At 41.0% G+C, this 16,387-nt stretch overlaps 1 protein-coding gene and 1 long non-coding RNA gene across 2 annotated transcripts in view; one reads left to right on the top strand and one right to left on the bottom strand.

Moving 5' to 3' along the window:
- B3GNTL1 (UDP-GlcNAc:betaGal beta-1,3-N-acetylglucosaminyltransferase like 1) overlaps positions 1 to 16,387 on the bottom strand; it is a gene marked incomplete in the record, with an annotated part of 154,634 nt that overhangs the window by 40,183 nt on the left and 98,064 nt on the right.
- Positions 707 to 12,665, top strand: LOC140325643 (uncharacterized). Its single transcript, XR_011919709.1, has 3 exons — positions 707 to 1,617; positions 3,174 to 3,297; positions 12,465 to 12,665. It is a non-coding gene; the product is annotated as an uncharacterized lncRNA (long non-coding RNA).

Below are 16,387 nucleotides of genomic sequence, written 5' to 3'. Positions count from 1 at the left end.
TCCTCTCTTGAAATACTCTGCTCTGCTGGAGGACTCTGCTCATTCCTCGATAACTCTCCTCTCCTGAAATACTCTGCTCTGCTGGAGGACTCTGCTCCTTATATACCTGCTCTCCTGAAATACTCTGCTCTGCTGGAGGACTCTGCTCCTTTCTCTATATACCTGCTCTCCTGAAATACTCTGCTCTGCTGGAGGTCTCTGCTCCTTCCTCTATAACTCTCCTCTTCTGAAATACTCTGCATTATTGTGAAAGGTTTTGCAGAAGTTGGAGGCTGCTCAGGTTCATTATCAATCAAATATTACCAAAGTACGAAACTATATCAATGACAATAAGAAATACAGAAGTGAACTACAAATTCAGTAGCAGATTTCCAGCCATAACTCTGTGTCTCTGATCCTCACCTATGTCAGGTGTCGGCCTCCTGTAAGGCATACACAAGGTGTGGCGAGATGTAATCAGACCCTCGTTACCTTTACAATGAAATACTGCTGATGTGACTGTGATAAGATGGCAGTTCCCAGGCGTGATTTATGTTCTGCTTCAGCGTGCAATCCCAGAATCACTCACTCGTACATTGTGCTGGAAACGCACCGCTGAACAGATCACAGCAAAATAATATTAAACATTTTCATTTTACACTAATGTACAACTGTAAATAAATTGTGCAGGTACAATGGGGACCGGACAAGTCCTGTCGATCTGGAACCTGCTGTGGCCTATTCCCCTGAGAATTGAATGGAATGGCTGGCACAATAAACACAGACAAACCTCATTCTAAATCTGAAGATATTCATGGCTGCATATTGAATCCCATATACATCTGCAGAGGCAGCAGATTTCATGTTTATGGTGCTAAATGCTAAATTCATTTTAGGCTGAAGGAGACTTAAGACAGCTAGGCTTAAGTTGGGGTTTTGCAAGCAGTGAACAAAAAAAAGGTTAGGGCGAATTGGTCAGTTCATTACTCCCCATCTGGCAGGTAGTATGCAGGTGGTATGCAATTTTCGGATGTTACTAGCGTCCAGTCAGCGGCGGAGGTAGCCAACATTGGGCCCCTGTGCAGAACTAACTTAGGACCCCTCTGTCAAACTGACTTGGCTGAGAAAAGTCTGGGGCCCTCGTGCAGCAGAACACTTTGCAGCACCTTTAGGTGCAGGGTTTTTGTGCTACCCCAGCTGCCTCCATAGACTTTATTCAGTGTTTGACAATAGGCACCAAGGAGGTGGTAAAATACCACTAGTCTGAACATAGCCTTAGTGACTGATGAAAAAAGGGATTGCCTGGAGTACCATGGCAGACATCTTCCTTTACTAATGTTGCTGGGTTCTAGGCAATAAAACATGCAATAAGCAGCTGAAGTAGAAATGTAGGGACCAGTAGTTTTCTGCTGCTCTTCCCAGTCCTTCTGACCAGTCTGGTTACCACTTCCTTGTGTTGTTACTGCAGAGGTCCTTCAAGACTAAAGCAACCCATGTGGACCCAGAAAATGGACAACGTCAGGATCCAATAGGCAGTGGCCAATCCACCAGAAAGTGGTGTAGGTGCTACAAGAAGAATCCTCCTACACTGCAGAGGACAAGAATGAAGAATATGAAAGGACTGTGACATGCCAGCTGGTAATTAATCAATGTCCTTTAATTAGGGTTTTTGTTTTTTTGGGGGGTTTTCCTAATGTGGTAAGAGGCAGGTGGATTTGGAGATAAAAAGGGTATTTGGTCTGGGATAAGCTTTACAGCACAGTGGTGTGGAGTAAGTCACAGCAACCAATCATAAATCACCTTTATCCTCTGCTGAGCCCTAGAATCTAAAGGCTAATTTCCTATTGGTTACTGCACTCAGCTAAATTTCCCTTTTGCAGTTTGAAAAGAAAAACAATTAAAAGTAAATGCAAAGCAAGCAGATGTGATTAACCCCAATCTGTTTTGCTGGGTGTGAACCTGATCTCATATTACACGCCGGCTGATGTAGTTATCATTAAATGCTTGTCTCATGTCTTGCCACTTTTAGGCATCTGATGAAACACTGCAGTATGCGCAACACCTCAGCTGCTGCAGGCTCCAGGCACATTGTCAGCTGTCCAGAATATAAAGCAAATTTCATGTTACCATGTAGGAGGATGGCAACCAGCTCCCTTTATAGGGACACATGCTATTAATTTTTGAAATGACCAGTCCTCAGCCCGGCCCTGCCTGCAGCAGAGTCTCTAACAATACTTGTGGCATGCCTGAATTTACTCAAAGGTTGACAGCCACTGCCATATCTAAATATATTACAATATGCATACAATGTATATATTTATTATGCATGATATATATAATATACAGGCACATTTGTGCATCCAGCATCACGTTATAACCATCTGATAAGCCGTGATAATACTGAATCCAGCGCCCACGCATGAAATGCTAAATCAAAAGCAGATTTCAACTGATGATACATAAATAAGGATTGCAACAGCCTCTTACAATGCAGAGTGCTAGGAAGTCATTATTATATTTCATTCTCATTGTTCAATCATCGAAAATTTTTAAAAATGGTTTGTATCTGTCTGTCATTTGCTACACCAATATTGTACAGTGATGCGTAATGTGTTGGTGCTATATAAATGCAGTTTAATATTAATAATATTGTGGTTGTTGTGACGTGCAGGCATATGTGCTGCAAAGCAATTCCCAAAAAATTTAATTTAACAATGGAAATGCAGCATCCATTCAGATACAGCACACCACAAAGCATGCTGACGTGTTGTAGAGTACTGCATTGTATGTGTGTGGGAGTAGCACTGACTTTCAAAGGAGCAATAGGATGAAATTCAAAATGGCACTGAAATGAGCTGAATAAGCATTGCAATACAACATATCCTTGCTGAGAGATGATGTAAGCTAGTTGGTGTTCATATCCTCTGCCTTTATTTCCTTGTGAATCATTTACTCAGAATGAGGGTGCAGCTCAGTATATCACTATTATTATTCAGTATTTACATTTACATTGTATTTACATTTACAGTGACGACATATTATCCAGCGCTTTACAAAGTCCATAATCATGTCACTAGCTGTCCCTCAATGGAGCTCACAATCTAATGTTCCTACTTCAGTCATATGTCATTAACACAGTCTAAAGTCTATTTTAGGGGGAAGCCAATTAACCTAACCATGTTTTTTGAATGCAGGAGGAAACCGGAGTACCCGCAGGAAAACGACAAAAACACGGGGAGAACCGGGAAACTCCAAAAGAGCTTACCCTAGAAGGTTGGGGAAGTATCATGCAATAGAAGAATAGATATGGATTGGTGGGTAAGTAGTGAGGGTTTTTAGAAAGGGGTAGGTGAGTGTGAAAAGATAGGTTTAGAGGGGTCTGAAATAAGCAGAAAGTAGGAGCAAGCTGAATAGGATGAGGAAGACCATTCCAGAGAGTCAGGCAGCTCTAGAAAAGTCTTGGAGCTGTGCGTGTGATGAGGTTATGAGTGAGGATGGCAGGGACACAACCTCTTGTCCCCATGTGAGTGGAATTTCTGACTTTAAGGCCTGAAACATACTTTTGCACTGACGTGTTGCAAAAGAATATGCATTAAAAAGGACATGTGCAAAAAGAACATGGAGGCTGCCATTACTGGTAGTAAAATAAACTCCAAGAAACTTTTTTTTTATTGCAAAAAGCTGCAAACTTTAAAAATTTCCATCTGCTGAAAATGCCTAAAATAAAAGGTCCTTTGACAGATTAATTCTGATTGGTTGCTGTAGGTTTATGGTCTATGCACATTAGCGTTTGCTTTACCAGATAGAGCGTCTTGTCAATTCTTCAAAGCAAGATGGAAAAACTGCAACCGACAAATGAGAGTCAGACATGCAGAGTTTTCATTCTCACGCAGCTCAGTTAGGTTCAGAAGCATCTCAGGATTCTCTGCTTAGCGCTGCTATATGAAGGTAAAGTGTTTAGATTCACATACAGCCCTGGCCTGGACCTGCTGCTTTCCATTACAGACACCTCGGCGAGCACCATTTGGCAGAGCCCAAAACGCAGATTACTTCCATCTCATACTGCTGAGTGTGCAAGTTCAATAGTTCATCCCGCTTGGCGTAATATAAATCTGGATCTGTTATGTCCCCTTATTACCAAAGCAGCCCTGGAAGAACGATGAGATTTCAGTGTGATAGGAAATCCCAGGATGGGGCCTGGGCTTAGAAGATTGGTTCGCACGGGAAAACAGCCATTACTCCAGGACTACTAAGCTACTAAAACCATCGCAAAACTCCACTGGATAATAAAATGGTTATATGACAGAGATGTAAGAAGTATTGGATATATCAACTAAAAAACAAAATAAATTAAAACGATCAGCCTAAACTAAGGATACCCATGGATCAGTTTTGTTTCAATTTCTTTGGATTCGATCAAAACTTTCAGTTATATTTGGACTCGCCAGCTGTAACACTTTATTACAAATGAATATTTATCCCTAGATCTACCTTTTAGCTTACAGAAAGATTGAATTTTAATCTCCAATAATGTGTTCACAAGCAGTTCGATTTATCCACTGGGTGCAAATTCTATTGATTTGCATGCAATCAAGCCACCCTTCAAAGTCTTTTATTGCCATTGTGACAAAAAAATCAAACTGAAAGTTCCAGCAAATTGCTACCGCGTGAATAGATAAGGCTTGTCCCAACACATTCTTTTTAGCTTTCAATTAATTCTCAACCACCAATGATTCCTAGTTTTAAAGAAACCAACCGAAAAATTGGGTAAAACATAAAAATACCCCTTCCAGTAGAACTGAGGCGCCTTCTATGTATGTCCACAATAGAGAGATGGTGCTGGAACCTCGGGTTGATTCTCCACAAATATGTGTCCAGCATTTTCACATTGGAAAAGCAGCTCCAATGTACAGAAAGGCTTCCAAAGCCATTTCTGGGTCATGGACTAGAAGGCCACATCAGAAGGTTAGAGTTCATTCTACTAATACATCCTGTATATTCACCCAATGTGTTTGGGGGACCCTGAATGCCTCTTACGCTAGTCTAGAATATAACAATATACAAGACTGAATACTAAAACCATTTTACAAAGTAATGTAGTATTAGTAAAATTTCAACCCTACTACGTATCTTCAGAGAGTAAAATATTGTTTAAGTCAACAAAATACCTAAAATCAAGGGGATAATAGGATACAATGTGCAAAATAAAGGTTGCAGATAGATGACGGAGGATAAAAACCCTTTTGAAAGAAAATTTGCCAAGTCTATGGTCAGCATTGAAACGCCTTGGGTGATGTTCAGCAGCTTTATTAAAAATTGCTGCAACCGCCATTGAGCGTTGCAGCAAATACAAATGCCTACATGGGAGGTTAATGCAGAAAACTAAACAAATTTAATGTACATTGCCCCATAGTCTGCAGTTTAGCTTTGCGTGCGATTTATTCATCATGTTAAAAACGATTAGATAAAAATGGATAAAATTTTTGATCTATGTTTGGACAGATAATGGTATCCTTTGGTTGATCACATTGAATTTTGGTAACAGATATGTAAACAAGCATACATTGAATACTTGTAGTCTATGAAAAATAAAAGAAAATCGCATAGTATATGTGGAGCATTAGTGAGTCCCTAGTGAAGCCGGATTGCTCAGCACACACAGCTCTCTTCCTGCAGTGTTAAGTCCATTCTTGTAGCAATCACAGATTTTATGTCTGCAGAGCTCAGCGATGAACGGCCTCTTTGTACTGTACAGCACTGTATGAAAAGAAAAAGACATAAAACCCATTTCCTTTCAGTGGAAATTTTCCACCTGCAGATCAGCATTTAGGTGAATGGCGGTATTATTCCAGCAGGCCCTAATTCCTGCCACTCGGTTACAGTACCCCCGGACACATGTTATCGTCTGATTGCTCTATCTATACAGACACTTGGCACCGGGTGGCGGTGATTTCCTTAAGGCTGCTGTTGGTCACCCTCCAAAATGTCCATCACTTTGTTAAAGGCTTGACACTGTACGCAGGGCCGGGCCATCGCCTGTCGTGTGCGCACTTCATGTTGTGAAGGAATAGAGGAGACGCAGGGAGGCAGCTTAGGGATTGTTAGAAAGGACGGACAATGATCTTATAGAACGTGTACAAACCACTGTAGGGGCTTGGGGGAAACAAAAAGGAAAAGGAAGGAATGTAGCCAAATGGGAGAAATAGCAGACACTGGGTGTAGTCTTAGCATACGTGGTGCAGTATTTGCAAACAAAGCAACTGGTAAATTCAATGTCTTATGCACTAAAATTGGGTTTTCAATGCAGAAAATTCCCCTTAATAATCCTTTTATTTTTCCTTTAAGAGTGTAATCCCTGCTGACCCCGCCAACCAGGACCAAGCTTTAGGAGCAGGCACCTCTGTAGGGATCTGGGGGATGCCGTGTTTGCAATGCAGATGGCCAAGAGTCAGCACACAACCTAATCTGGAAACTGAATTCAATTTTATTGGACACAAACCAGGGTGGTCACAGTTTATATTTTTGTAGGGAAGCCCAGGTTGGATTTGTCTACATGCTTGACTTGGCTGGATACACCAAAAGTGTTTGAACAATGCACCTGACCTCCATGTAGTTTAAAACTACATATGCTAGATCTATTGTAGTCCGTAGATATCGGTAGCTCCAAGCAAATAGGGCAGTGCTGACACAAGGATTAGTTAATGTCTGGTTACACCCTTGATCAAGTATAATTAGTCATGTCAACAATTAAAAATAAAGCCAGGGATTAAAACCTTAACACCTAAATCTATTATATAAAATGACAGATAATCAACATGACATTACAAGTCAAACATTATTCTTTTTATTATTCCAAGCCAAGTGCAAAAGGGGATTTTTAATTTGGATAACATAGGGAAAGGATGAAAAAAACCTATGTATAAATGGTATAAAAGTTCCCTATTGGGCTTTTTCACAACATTTTTAAGCTGTGAGGAAGGAGGGAGATTTGTATGAACTCCTGTAATGAGTTGGCTACCAATCACTTACCATTCACTAATGTGAACAGAATAAAGTTTCCTGCCACTGCTTCTCTTGCACAACTGGATTCTTAGGTAAAATTTATATATTAGGCAATGCCAACAGCGTTTTCAATGTCACCCTACTAGGACAACTCTACACACTCATCCTACACAAGTGAATTACTGGGACTTTTTTGGCCAGGCTTGTTGACAATTGTGTAGTGTGTGAGTCTTCCAGCCTGAATAGAGTTTGAGTAAAGGTTTAAATAAGCTCTCACAATATTTGAAAGTTTGTAAATGTTGAGAATTTCCCAACCTTCAACCAATGTTCCTCTAAAGGTTGCTATGGTTTATTTGAACAATGATAGATGGATTTTCTGCGTTATGGGGCTTGCAAAGCCCCAGCAATGTCTCTTTATAGAGCCAATTGTGTAAGATTAGCATGGCCTCAACTTTTCTTTGCTTTTAGCAGAATAAGCACGGACACCAGTACAATTTTTAGCTATCTGTAAATTGTCATTGTTCCTATTGACTACCAAGTGTAAGGGGGCATACTTCACACCAACCACCATTGTGAGGGGATACTTCTCCACTGGTCTCCAATAAAAGGGGCATAGTTTTCCACTGGTCACCAATGAAAGGGGATACTCCTCTACTGGTCACCAATGAAAGGGGATATTTCTCCACTGGTCACCAATGAAGGGGGGGACTTCTCCACTGGTCACCAATGAAGGGGGGGACTTCTCCATTGGTCACCAATGAAGGGGGAACATTTCTCTACTCCTCATTGATGCACTTGTAAAATGATACTTTGCCACTCGCCACCAGTGAACACAGACACTTGTGGTGGTCACATGCAGGGGTGTAGTAGGGCAGGCAAGGGTGGGAACACCGTGCCCTCACTTTTTTTGGGAATAAACACGCGTGCCCACTCCTATTTTGCAAATAATTTTTTGGTGGTGCGTGGCTCTGGCTGGTCCACCCTCCCCACCGGCCAGCACTGGCCAGAGTTGCAGACCATGTCTCCCGCATGGAATTGCAGGCACAGGGCGGTGAGCGGGTTGTTTCTCTGAACATAACCTGCCAACCTGGGAGGGTTCTGGTATCATGACGTGTTCCCCTTTGAGGGACACATAGGCAGCGGTGTAGTGGGGCAGGCACATTTACATAACAATGGTGCACATGCTCGCTCGCCATGGATAGTACCGTACCTCTTTTTTTTTTTTTTACGTCTCACTGTGGTCTACGGATCACCAATGCACTGATGTAAGGGGACAGTTTTCCACCAAAGGAAAAGGGTCACATCCCTATTGGCCCTCACTAAACAAGGAGACTTGTTTACTGACTTCCAAAGAACGTGGAAACTTCTTCATTGACCACCAAAGGAAAAGGGTCACTTCTAAAATGACCCTCAATGAAAAAAGTCACTTCTCCACTGACCACCAATGAACAAGGACACTTCTTCACTGACTACCAAAGAATGTGGAAACTACTCCACGGACCAACTATGTCAGAGGACACTTCACTGACCACCACTATAAGGCTATCAAGGATACTTTTCCATTGATCCCACTAATGTAAAAGGACAATAAGATTTTCATTAATTATTTCTGGACATTTTTGTTATTATGGAAATTTTTTACATATACAATGTGGCAGATACAATTTCATCACCTGTTAGATGATGGACAATCATAGGGGGCAGGACAGACATCACTAAACCCTCCATGCTGTTTGGGATTCTCTGTTAATATTCACTGGTGTAGCGGGATTATAGGTAGTTTTCATTAGTAGTCCCTGACATGACCTGTCAGCATGCGAGTGCTGTAGTATTCCTGCAACTGACTGAAGGCCCCCGCTCGAAACAATCACATCTTGTTCAGACATGTCGCCCCATGCAAGTCCTGTCAACATGACATAATCAGCTTTATTCACCTGAGCTGAGGGGGAGTTACTGACGTGATATTTAAGATGGCCAATTCCACAAAATTACTTCTCGTCAACATTAAAATTAGCGGCTGCCAATCTCAGCGAGCAGACAGGTGCCGCTTAGAGGGAGTCATGACAATAAACGTTTGTTGCTGACCCCTGTAATGCTGACTCCATCGCTGCCTGGATCACTGTTATTAGTTTTAATTCTCCACTGCCGCTGGAACATTAAATGACAATAAGACGTTAGAATCGTGTTTGTGTAATCTCCATCTCACCTGAAAGGAAATGTGAAAGGAATGATTATGTGTTTCTTACAGACATTTGTCTGTTTTACTTTTTGGAAAAAAAAAAAGATAAATCTTTTTTAATTAAAAAAAAAAAAAAGATTAGGACTCTTAAAATGAAAAGCTGCTGAAATTTTTTCCTACAAAAATTAGCTCTTTTAACTATACCATGCAGTGGAAAGGTAAGGTATCAGATTCCTGACAATAATAATAAGTTTTGTTTTTCCCCTCCCAACTTTACAGCCTCAAATGATAGCAGAGATCACAGGAAAATATTATCTGCTTGCATTGTGGCAAAAACCATAGCAATTACTGTATAGCTACAATCTATAAGGGCTAGTTCAGGTTAGCTGTTAAAAAATTAAAACAAAAAAAAACAGTGCATTTTCAACTTCCAGACACTCTTGGCAACTGTTATTTACCCGAGAGCATTACCAAGCAAGATTTTCACTTGCAAAGAAGTTTGCAAACATTTAGCAAATGGCGCAGTTTTTCAAAGTTTCATTCAAGTCCATGCAGGTGGTAGGGGGTGGCAAACTTCCCCTAGATGTTACCATCAGAGCCTCTAAAAATTGGAGTTGTGGGTTTGGAGAGCATACCTTGCTGAATGAGTTGGCTATGAGAGGGCACAAACCCTTTACCGGTTCTCCATCCACACATATTCACCATCATAGAAAAAAAGAAGGCTGTCTTGGAAACACAAAGTTGCTCTATTTGGAACTTAGAAAGGTCTGGAGACTTTAAGACTAAAGACCTACTTTTTCCATCTTTATTGACAGACATGCTCAATGCTCATACCTAGGATTTTCTTCAATCGTAGGGGCTGAACTGACTATGCACCTCTAGGCTTGAAGGCAATAAAGCAAACCTGTCAATGTGCCCTTTATGGAAAAATCCAAGGTTTGCTTTAAACTAAGCAGAAATCATTCTTGTGCAAATGGGAAATTGTTGCACTGTAAACAGCAAACATCATCATTGTGATTGCAATTCTGTTTAAAGCAAAATTTGGATTTGCCATTTAGTGTACCTGGTTGACTTATATCCCCCTATTGCCTGGGGCATACACTTACCTTTCCTTTATCCCTAGCTGCTTTGTATGCTGATGGAGCCACAAGGTACTTTTAGATACAGTAAAGCAATCAGCGATGTCACACTGTGACATAGCCCATTGTAAGCTACAAATCTGGCAATGTGTATAATATACGAGGCTTTTCTTTCAGTACCAAGATTTAAGCGGAGTGGAAAGGGGTAAAAGAAGGAAAAGACACAGCTAAGGAAAGTAAAAATAACGTGAACCTGTCATGGTGTATGCAGTGGTTAGTTACAGTCAATGGACTTCCAACTTGAAACATTGAAGATGTTTTGCTGCTTACCAGAATTGAAGACATTTGGAGTTATAAACAAGATCAATAACTACTAAAGAACACATATTGTTTTGCCCTGAATAATTAACTGTAAGGATCCTAAAATATATTAAAACTCAACCCTTGCAGCAAACATTTAGGACTGGTTTAGATGCACAGTGAGAACAGAAGTTCCCAGGCAGCTCCTGGTGGTTGGCACCTTGCGGTTGCTCAGCTGCCCCAGCCGCTGTGCTGGTTACCAATGAACCAGCATTTTAACATTTTACAGCAGGCAGTACTAAACTACTTACTAATGCCTCCTGTTCAGTCCCTATCGGTGCCACAGGTGAAACAATACATGTAGAGTCTTAACCATGGGTGCAGCTTACAGGGGTGAGGAGGCAGAATTGCAAAGCAACCTCATCACCCGTCTGAACTAGCCCATAATGCATATTTTGCACTGTGATGCACCATAGACGCCAAGTCTCAGCAGCCGCCATTTTGATTGAGGCCTAGCCAGACAGAAATGCTAACACATCTTTCTTCTTTTGACAAGAGAAGAGGGGGGAAGAAGAATAATGGTCCATAAAATGAAGATGGCTTTCTTGACAAGCCTCACATACCGCCCTGTCAAGGCTTGAAAAGCGTTCTCAGCGAACAGATGCCGGCAGTCACGAGACATTTCAGTCTCTATCTCTTGTGTTTACATGACATCACTCTTTGGCAAGCTGTAAAATAGCCGGACTGTTTGAATCTTCACCCTTAACAGCGGTGACAAACACAAGGCTCTGCAATCTGGTAATTAATTCAAGCAAAATTGAGATTCCACTCAGGGTCTGCATCCTTCTATGCTCTTCTTTGTCAACCAAAGGCACAGCAACCGGAAAAAGCCATTCACTTAACAGTCAGAAACAAAAGGCTAGGCCTGCCGGGAGTTTTTTTTTTTTTTTCCTTGTATTTCTGGAAAATATCCAAAAGTCAGAGGGAGCTAGGATGTGGAGAAGGGGGAGCTGCCACAGGCATCCGGAAGGAGGTTTTGGTCTTGTCTTGGGGCAGATGTAGTGTCCAATCTTCCAATGTTTTCTTCATTGAAAGAATCTGATATTTGCATTTTTAATAGGCAAAGAGCCCGATTTATTAAAGCTCTTCAAGACTGGAGAAGACAGACTATCATGGAAGAACCTGAATGATCCTGCAAACTTGGAATGAATCCGGTTTGCTGGATAAGCCAGGTTCTCCTTTAATAGTCTATGTTTTCAAGTCTTCAAGAGAGCTTTCATTAATCAGGACCAAAGTGATAAGTTCCCACGATGAGATACTCTCCATCCACTGATACTCACCCCTTCTGCTGCTCGGATTGATCAGATATTGGCGGATGCCAGGCAGTTTGGTATCTATATCACAATCCATGATTCCATACATGCAGCAGATACAATGGATCGCCGGGCTATGCTGATCGCTGTGTGGATAAAAAAAAGGGGGGATTATCAAGTCCCTTGGCCTGATTTATCAAAGCTCCTCAAGGCTGGAGAACATAGAATATCATACAGCAAACCAGGAATGGTTGTGGTTCAGGATTGGAAACATTTGCCAACTAATCACAAGTGATTTTGCTGGATTACCCAGGTTCACCCATAATAGTCTATCTTCTTCAGTCTTGGAGAGCTTTAATAACTCCACAGGCCAATTGTGGTTTAATCACTACCAGTCCCCCATGCTTGCTCTTTTGCACAATTATTTACTGCTTGGAGACAAGCTTGAAGATGACCAGTAATCTCAAAATAATCTACCAGGTTGGATTGTCGACGGCACCCAAGACTCAATACAAATCTTTATCTTTTTTGGCTAGTTTTTGTATGATTAATCAACTGCAGATCATTGAGAATTGCTTGTTTTTAACTATACCTATCTATCATCTATTCCAGGCCTTAGACACCTCCTGCTGCAGGAAGTATGACTGGAAGGTAGGACCAGTAAAAGGCAAAATTCAATATGGTGGTAGAGTCAACTAGATAGATGGAAAGCAAGAAAATGATTCAGCCCAACGGCCCTTTTATCTCTAACATTGTACTGATTGGACTTTGAGCCTGCTTGGCTCATTTGGTTCCCAGGTATGAAGCAAACCAAGCCCGGCTTCTATAAAAGTTTATTTAACACAAAAAAGAGCAAAGCAGCCAAAGAAAATTTTCAGAGCAGAGTGACAAAAGACGGACGTTGATTGTCTGCTTGACTTTTCCTCTCTTGTGTATTAAAGGGGCCTGTTAGCGTTTCATCATGAGTTTCCAGCCATGAAAGAAAGCGTTGCCAGCCTGCGGTTATTAACGGGCACGTGAATTAATCTGTATAAATCTCGAGCACACAACTTACAACAAGGCCACACAGCGAATGGAGAGAGTTTGAAGGACCTTGTCTCTGCTCACACGCCACAAAACAAAGCTCATATTCACAGTCAGACAGTGAATTGTGCCTTCACACAAGCTGCCTTTGCTGGGAAAAGGAGATGTGGGACCCACTCTAAATTTAGATATGAAATATTACCACCCAAGTAATTAACCCAACAGCCTGATATCTACAAGTCAATGAGATGTGGTCAGTGGAAATTTATGCTTGTTGTTCTTCTATGACAATAAAGGAGCAAACAGAAATGGGTTATAAATAAAAGCTGACTGGTGTATTATTTTACTGTATACTATCACTCCAGTGGGCATTTATCTCCAGTGGGACCCTTTTATAGAAAGATGAATAGATGAAGAATGTCACCTGAGACTTTGGCCTGTATGGCATATAGTTGAGTACATTTCTCCAAGACCCAAGTTTTCTATATTCTTGTGACTTCCTGCCCCTGTTTATAGAAATTTGCTTCCTATCTATGGTGAAGAAGTCTTCTCTGCTCCTCCCCTATCTGGCATCAATAGGCTTAGTCAGTGCAATGGCTACAGAATAGAAATGACTTGTAGGAGTGATGACCTAAAAAGGATACCAACAAATCTACGGAATACCGAATGAACCAACCTAAGAAAATATACCAACCAACCCAAGAGTGAAAATAGGTCAACTAAAACATATATAACCAGGATTTGGTTGTCCAGATCATTTTTTCCCAGCTTTTCTCCTTCAATCACTTCAACCAATCACAGCCTATAGACTAAAATTTGAAGGCACAAGTCCCAACCCATGTGGAACAGGTTCTATTTTACCTGTGCACCCTTACAGCTGCCGGTCTCAGAGAAACCACCTATTGCGGTACCTGATCATGTGATAACCAGGACAGCCATTCAGAATAGTAAATGATAATCTTTTCCTACACAAAAACTTGCTGGCTGCAACTGTCACTGTGCCTCGTTGGCTGCAGTCGTCACTGGGCAAAACAGTGTGTAGAAAAAATAAAACAATTTAAAAAATAATTGTGTGTAAAATACTACGATGTTAACAAAAAAATTATTATGTCACTATTTATTATTAAAAGTCAAAAGGCAATTGGCACCCCTGTCAAATAAAATGATTCTACTAAACCATTTTTGACCCGAGGTCAATGATGCCTATATGCCCTGACAGACCGAGGATGTAGGCATCAATAACCTCTAGTCAATAAAGGTTTAAGCACAAATAAATACAGTTACCCTTAGGTTGGCTGAAATGCGTCCTTGTTTGTAACCTAACCCCATTGCTTTCCTACAGTCGTTCCCCCAGGAATTGCAGTGGTCACCCGATCATCGTCCTGGTCAAAGAGGGCACATCACATTAGTTTAGCCAAGCACTGGAGAGACATTTTTTATGCCGACCTCCCACAAACACAAAGGGCCCTCCATCCCATCAACAACAAACAGTGGCCATATTGTCCTAAAATGCCAGAGGAGAACTTGTAACCAAACTCCCTGATTACTAGGGCCGCTGGTGACTTCTGCAATGGCAGCACATCACTAATTGAGTCATTAACCTTGCTCAAACATGTCTCCTCTGTTTAGATGTGAAATGTACAACATAAAGCCTGAACATTGAGTCACTGACCTGATACTGGAAAGGACAGCCTACAACGCTGCTATCTGACCATTCTGCAGCCCCAGGCGAAAATATGAAAGGCAACCCCCACCTCGGACCGATATAAACACAACCACAATGTATGCTGCTCCGTGCAAAAGGCATAAGTATTTACCCCATGGCATGCAGTACCCACATCCTGCTGTTGTATGCGATCACAGAAAGTGAGGGTTCACTATGTGGAAAATAATATATTCTGGTAATGATTTATGGTTAATGCCTGTGATGGGATTATGCATTATACTAACTATTTGTTTAATTTAACATGCATATATACTGTTCTCTACATTTAGATAAAGGGCAATCCATTTAAAGGACAGTTATTCATTTTATGGTTTACCATATAATTATGGCACAGGTCATAAATCCACCTTGTGTGCACCAAATGGCAAATTGCAATTGCACCATATTGCAGACTCAAATGTTACCCTGTAAAATCAGCAGTGATATTAATGTGAAAGGGGCAGAGCTGTGGGAGAGACCCAGCAGGCCCCAATCCACTACAGGGTGTCTGCAGAACATTACAGGTGGGAAGATACAAGACCAGTTACCCAGAACAAGAAGGGAGAGCAGCAGTGACCGGTCTTTATTAAAGGACATTCCTACACAAGTATCACGCTGGATTATTGCACAGCTCTGGAAAATATTTAAAGTACACCAGGATATCATATTTTAAAAATCACAGAGCTCAGCTTTAATAATAGAGAATGCAGCATATATGTCATTTTTAATGGTGTAGTAAAGCGATTGGCACTGGCTGTTCTGTTCTTTCAATCAATGTTTTTATCTCAGCAGCAATGCTCAGCGTACAGAGAAAATCACTGGGGAATTACCAAGTATACTCTACAAATATTCAAATATAAAACTGGGGAAAACCAACATTATATCTATACGTTGGATGTGAATTTGATGATTAAAACCTTGAAGCACTTGTTGGAAAAATAACTAAAGATTCCCACTAAAAAAAAGTCAAACAACCCTGCACAGGAGCGAGTTCTCACCATTGTAAGATGTGATATTTATTTCCTATATTTGGCTCTCGGCCAGTTCTGCACTCAATAAGCTTCACTGGAGCTCATTTCTCACATTAGAATAGTGGTAGATTTTGCACCATGAGAATGTTTGCAATTGCTGTTGTGATTGGCAGGCCAGGTACCTCTCCGGTCTATATCAGAGGCCGGACTCCTGGGAAACGTTACTGAGGACGTTACTGGTGTGAGTGATGGGAGATAACGATGAGAACTGGTGGGACAGAATGTAAAGGACAACACGAAGGTATAAACACAATGGGGTCCATTTATAAATGTTGCACCAAAAGGAATATAAAAGGGCATTTTTCGCCCCCCTCATCCATGTGTAAAAGCATTTGATTCTTACTTGTTGATTTAATAGGACAAGGCTAGACCCTTCTTAATTTGCATGAATCTAGAATTGAATTGATAAACCATATTTTAGTCCGTGTACAAATTTAAAAAGCTAAGGCATTTCGAAGACTGAATCAAGAATCAACTACTGACAGATGCAGAGAAATCCCCCAACATTGATAAAGAACCCATCAAGAAACTTACTACTGAACAGAGAGGGTCAATGACATTCAGAACATTCAACTTTTATGCAAATCACATGCAAATGTCATGGAAACTGCACTGACTTGAAACTCAGCCAATAAATCTTTGCCATATAGCCTTTATTAAGCCCAGTTTCAGTGCAACTTGCATGTGATTTGCATAAAAGTTGATTGTTTTGCATGTCATTGACCGTCTCTATTCAGTAGTAAGTTTCTTGTAGGGCGGGTTTACTCAGCATCTGA

Source organism: Pyxicephalus adspersus, chromosome 3, assembly GCF_032062135.1.
Source record: "Pyxicephalus adspersus chromosome 3, UCB_Pads_2.0, whole genome shotgun sequence".
Classification (NCBI taxonomy): domain Eukaryota; kingdom Metazoa; phylum Chordata; class Amphibia; order Anura; family Pyxicephalidae; genus Pyxicephalus; species Pyxicephalus adspersus.
This window is presented reverse-complemented; position numbering and strand designations above follow the sequence as displayed.